This window comes from Canis aureus, chromosome 7 (genome assembly GCF_053574225.1).
Source record: "Canis aureus isolate CA01 chromosome 7, VMU_Caureus_v.1.0, whole genome shotgun sequence".
NCBI classification, from domain to species: domain Eukaryota; kingdom Metazoa; phylum Chordata; class Mammalia; order Carnivora; family Canidae; genus Canis; species Canis aureus.
In genome coordinates this window covers 42,599,415-42,606,232 of record NC_135617.1, presented here as the reverse complement: position 1 = coordinate 42,606,232, position 6,818 = coordinate 42,599,415, and positions in this window count along the sequence as shown.

Here is a 6,818-nt window from a genome sequence, read left to right as displayed (position 1 = left end):
TAATATTAAATATAGTAGACCTGGAACACCTGGGTGGCTCAGTGGTTAAGTGGCTGCCTTAGGCTCAGGTCGTGATCCTGGAGTCCCAGGATCGATTCCACATTTGGCTCCCTGTATGGAGCCTGCTTCTCCCTCTGCCTATGTATCTGCCTCTATATCTGTGCCTCTCATGAATAATTGAATAAAATCTTTAAAAATATATATATATATATATATGGTAGACTATTCACACTTTCTAAATAAATTCACTAAAAAATAATTAATAAAAAGTAACAGATGGTAATCTCTTTAAGTATGAAAAGAATATGCACAATTAAACTCTAATTAGAAAAGATCAGTTAGCAGACAGGCAAAATGGTTTGCAATCTTAAACAACATACTGAAAATTCAAGGCTTGGGGATTTCTACTCTTCCATTGAGAGAAGTTAGAGTTAAAGCATAGTGAAGGATAAAGTAATTATCTGGTAAACTTTGATATGTTCACATAATAATCTTGAGAAATCATGCAAATAAAATGCCTTTAGAGCCTTTGTTAACTATGTCAATAGGCCTATTTTGTGGAAAGATATCAATAATGCTTACTGTATTAGTTTCTTGACACATACAAGATATGTGACTTTAGCAAATATAATTAATATATAATTAGTATTAAGCTATGCAGAGCACAAGGATAGGTTTACAAATAAGTTACTGAGAAATTTCTTAGAATATTCAACCTACATACTTTAGAGCTTTCATTTCAGAGAAGAGCAATATGAAAAGAAACACTAAGGTAGACACTAAGCTACTGTGAATACTGTGGTAAAGAAGTTTTAAAAGTCGTGTGTATATTAATGTATTTTATCTTTTTGGAACAGCATTACTTTGGTGAAAGCTGTTTGTTTAAAGGTTGCTTAGTACTTTAAAAGGCCAAGTGATTTAAAAAGAAAGGGTGAGATAGACTAGGAATGAAAATAATGCCGAATTACCTATTGCAAAATTACTTATAGTTAAATTCACATTAGTTTTTGGCTTTTTGTCAAGCAATTGTTTTACTTTCCTCATAGGTGAACAGGGCATACTAAAAGTCTGTACTATTACTTGGTAAAATAATCCACGAAGAAACATGATTGAATTGACTGTGTCCCACAGAGGAAATCATTGAGTAAGCAGCAGATTAAAAGATTTAGGAATCTCCTTGAAGAGTAGCACTGAGTATATATCTATATGTTGGTTCTATAGGACTAAAAGAATGAGAGCAAGACCAATTAGATAGATTGTTGTGGACATCCATGACTGGCTTTAAAACACTCAAAGTAAACAAGATCTTCATTGACCATGAACAAGGTAACAGAAAGAGTATATCAGTCAAATTGACTGTGATTAGGTATACTAGGAAAATGATCCAATGCATCTGATAAACTCTACTGCACTTCAGTTGTTTCAGCTGAGTCTATCTGACATTTGTTCTAGGCAGTAGATTTTGCAATGAGAGAATTGGGCTCATTAACTGTTAAACACTTTGGGGTATAAAAATTCCAGTGCTTCATTTCTTATGACAAAATTTAATAAAGGACAGAAATTAACACAGCATTAATCTACACTAGTAACCAGGATTGAAATATAAATGAGAACTGGAAAAGGTTTCCTACTTGTTAAGCCCTCATAATTCAGTATTACTTTCTACCTTTAAGTCTAAATAGAAAAGCATATAACCTATGATATTTATGATATATTTATATATTTATTCTTACATTTATTTATTAACTTTCTTAGAACTAGTTTTCTTTCTAAAACTTCATGGGACCATATGTAAAGCATTACATATGAAATGATACAAATATAGAATTGAAAATGAAGGGCGCAGCGTTTAGCGCAGACTTTAGTCCAGGGCGTGATTCTAGAGACTCAGGATTGAGTCTCACATCCAGCTCCCTGCATGGTGCCTGCTTCTCCCTCTGCCCATGTCTGCTTCTCTCTGTGTGTCTCTCATGAATAAATGATTAAAATATTTAAAAGAAAAAAATAAAATGAAGGGAGCAGGAAAAGGAAGCATTAGGAGAGTAGAGGTTAATGTTGCATCAGGGTAAGTTAACGAAATGACAATTAATTTAGAAGGTGTTGCAATAAAAGTCTCTGACAGATTCCATTGTGTCCAAAATGATAGGAGTCTATCAGAGATAGAGATCTGAGTCTATTCAGATTTATATGAGCTATTTTCAGATTGCCAAAATACTCAGCAGAAGGACTTTCTCAAAGTTTCTTTCATCTTGTCTTCTAAATACATATGTAATTATAGAAGAAACTTCAAATCTATGATCCAGCTGAAAATGATGGAATGGGATAAGAAGTGTTGAAGATAAATAATACTGATATTGAAATACCTTTTGTAACTATGAGTAAATTTACGACATATTATGTCCTGCAAATATGAATAAAACCCAAGTCAATACTTATTTAGTGTTATGAATCATTACATTTACTCTTCAAAATGTATTTGATTTGAAGATCAATTACATTTCCTAGGTTGCCATATGCTAACTATAAATTTATATTTTGAATTAATTATGACCCTTTTATGCTAGCATAATAGTTTTCTTATACAGTAATTCATTCTAAAATAATTATGTGAGATTTTTCTTGAATAATTAACATTGAACATGTATCATAAAACCAAAAATTTCAAGGTTATTTTAGTTCAGAGCTGGCAGGATTCTGCTAAATTTTGCAATATTTTAATTCCCAATTTGATCAATGTAAGGTATGTCTCTAAGGTCTTCCATTGATTAAATCAAACTTGCATTGCTATGTCTCAAGGAGAAGTTTCAAATGTCTTTATGTTTTCCCCAAAACTCTGAGTTTTTTGGAGGTCTTCTTATATACTCAGGCAAAGAAAGACCACTTAATCTAATTCTCTAATTCTCAAGACAAGAAAAGTACAAGGCATTAAAACCTTTTCTTATTTTCTGAAGGAAACTGGTTCATAAATACCTTTACTGTAGTAAGAAGCAAAAAAAAAAAATGTTGTTAGAAATAATAGAATAATAGTAAAAGAAACCAGAAGCACTGTAAATTATCTAATCTTATTTTGTTTGTGAAGGAAAATTACCGTTCCATTCATACTGCCTCAACTACCAAACACAAATTCTGAAAAACTAATTTGGTTCCTTATTTCAAGAAATTAAATTCAACAGAGGAAAATTGCTACATTTACTTACCAACTAATGCATTAACCTACCCTTACCTACCTGCATGTATGCTCTTATGTTTCCTTTTAATCAATGATCTGACTATATTTGCCTTAAATACCAATAATTTCATTTATGCACTGGATCTCATTCCATCTCCTGTTTAAGACTTACTCCTGAAATTATTTATTTTATCTTTTTTGCCTTCTGCCTCATCAATTTTCCCTGTTTGTACTGGATACCCCCATCACAAAAACTTTGTTAGAATGATTCTCCCTTGACTGTGTATCCAGCTCCTATTTTATCTCTCAGCACCCTTTTGTACCAAATGCTGCAAAATTATCTATGTTTGGCATCTATACTTCTGCATATGATTTTTTTTCCTTAACAGACTGAAAACTCACTCCACTGAAATAGTATTTGACATTGTCATATAAGATCTTAATCTTGCCAAACTGATGGCCACACCCATCTTCATTTGCTTCATTTCTACTCATTTTTTGATACTGTTGATCTCTTCTTGAAGCAGAAGCTTTATTCTCCATGTTATCCTCATACTTCACTGGGTGTTTCTTGTATAATAAGCAGATTCTCACTTTTTTCTCTTTAAATATTGGAGTAATTTCTCTTTTATCTTTTAACTGCACTTCTGACATACGATTTTTAGTACTGAATCACATTGATGATTCCAAATTTATATCTTGACCTTTGAGTCAAGACTCATCCAACTTTATTCATGATAACTCGACTTGGATTTCTAAAAAACATTTCAAATGTAACCCACCTAAGAACAAACCTTTGACTTTTCTGTCTCAAACTTACTCCTTCTCCAATCTTTATTAACTCAATAAATTCATTACTATCTTCAGCTCCACTTTGGAGTTCCAAACCAGAATTAAACCTTATTTTTTCTTTTGTCTCGCATCCACATGCAATCCATTTATATTAAAAGCTTAACTAGCTCCACCTCAAAATTTTATTCTAAATCTAATGATCATTTACTATCTCCACCTCTTAGTCAACCACTGCAATCTCTTCTTATGAACTGTAATGGTCTCTAACCCAGTCTCCTTGGTGCCATACTTTGCCCTCGTAGTTGATTCTCCAACTAGATTAATGTTTTTAAAATAAAAATCAGATCATATGATGCACTTGCCCAAAGTTTTTCAAAGGTTTCCCATGACAACTGGGATAAAATCCAGGCTCATTACCATGTTCTTTAAAAGTTTTCAAGATATCCCCTCTAACTTAAGATATCCCCTAAAGTATTATAGGTTCAAAATAAATCTTGATATTTGGGTGGGTGCTCATGCTTATTTTTCTTATTCAAATTCTTCTGGATATTCTTTCTCCTTATTTAAGAATTTATAAATCATATTGCTCAGTTACACAAAACTTCTCAGGATTTTGGAACTTAATTGAGTTTCAGACAATCCTAGAAATTTTCGCAGTGTATATGCTTCAAGTTTTTCAATATAATAAGAAATATTTTTAAAATTACTCATTCAAAAATAGGTGAATTAACAAAAAATGTAAAATAAGAATAATTAAGAAGATTATAAAATTAAAATAAAACTATAAGAAAGATTATGACAATAGTTTTTTTTTTTAAGATTTTATTTACTTATTTGAGACAGAGTGAGCAAGAGAGAGCACAAGCAGGGAGTTGGGCAGAGAGAGAGGCAGACTCCCTGCTGAGCAGGGAGCTGTCAGTGGGACTTGACCAGCACCCTGAGATCATTACCTGAGAGGAAGGCAGACACTTAACTGACTCAGCCACCCAGGTGCCTCATGATAATACATTGTTAAATAAACAGCAAACAATGCAGATTAAAGAGATAAAATATTAGCACCATGATATAAAAGTAAGAACACACAATAAGTATATAATAGTATGGAGATAAACTGAGAAATTTTAAAGTAGAATTTTTTTAAATAGAAATTTAAGATTACAATTATGAGGAACACTTACACTTAACATTTTAAATAAGAAGTTTTAAAATATGTATTAATTTATGAGAGACACAGAGAGAGCGAGAGGCAGAGACATAGGCAGAAGGAGAAGCAGGCTCCATAGGGGGAGCCTGATGTGGGGACTCAATCCCAGGACCTCGGCATCAGGACCTGAGTCAAAGGCTCAACCACTGAGCCACACAGGTGCCCCCCAGATGTTCTAATTGCCATAGTATGCATACCAGATCACTACAGAAGATGAAATAATTCTAAAACCCTAGTGATGCTAGTATGTGTATTTTGTACTGATCTTTGAATAGATATTTTCTTGAAGGTAACTGCATGTGAGTTCATCCATGATTTCTTTTTTTTTTAAATTTTATTTATTCATGAGAGACAGATTTTTTAAAGATTTTATTTATTTATTCATGAGAGACAGAAAGAGAGAAAGAGAGGCAGAGACACAGGCAGAGGGAGAAGCAGGCTCCATACAGGGAGCCGGATGTGAGACTCGATCCCAGGTCTCCAGGGTCATGCCCTGGTCGAAAGCTGCACTAAACCACTGAGCCACCCGGACTGCCCAACTAGCAAGATTTTAAGTTGTAAATAGAGTTGTTGCTAAGAAAACAAAACAAAACAAAACTACTGTGAAATAAGTAACAGTATAGATTAAAACTCACTGTTAAGAAAAAAAAAAAAAACTCTGTGAAATAAGTAACAGTATTTAGGTTAGTCCAATAATAAATTTCAATTGAAATTTGAATGGGAAAATAGAGATAACAAGATGTTAGTTACGGGAAGTGAAATTGAAACTGAAAGTTCATGAAAAAGAGTAAGGTCCATGAAAATGCATGACTAGAAAGAAGACGATATTAGATATTAGGTAAATAGAAGGTACAAAGGAGTAAAGTGATGAGTAAATGCGAAGAGAGTCGAGACTAGCAGACATGCACAGTAGAGCCTAGATTAATGACCAAATGACGGCTTCTGAGGTTGCCTGAGACCCCAGCTGTTCCAGCTCTTCATAGGGTCTCTGCTATACAATAGTTTTGTTTCATTTCTTTGTATTAATACCTTTTTTTGTATTTGTGCATTTATGCCAAACTCTCATCACTTATACCAGCCTGAATAAGTTTATAAACTATCTTATCACTTAAAAAAGTACTCCTAAAGAATTTGAGTGAAATTGCTTTTAAGAAAGTAAGAAGCCAGGTGAAGAATCATAAAGGGTAATATTTTGATGATGACTGGAATTAATAACATAATAATAAGCATGATCAAACTATTTCTCATCAAAGTGCAAAAGAAAACTTTTATATACTCCTGTAAGCATATGAGTCTTTTTTTTTGCCATTTTGCTTTACATTTTTCATTTTTAAAGCTATTTCATTTATAAATATATGATACACACTTTTCAGCCAGACTAGGCAAATGATAGTTGTGTGACTGTTGTTTTCAAACAAAAGGTGGATTTATAATAGAATAAGAAAAACAACATGAAGAAATATTTAATATGTGAACACTGGGCAATTGATTTTATTGAGATGCAGAAAATGCATATGGATTTGTGCCACGTATGCGTTTTGCTTTAGCTCTTATAAATACAAATCCCTTTTGATAAAAAGTTTATCTTTTCGGCTGCAATTTGTTTCTCTAGCTATTAAGTTAAGCTACTTTTCATAATTATTGCTGTCTGAA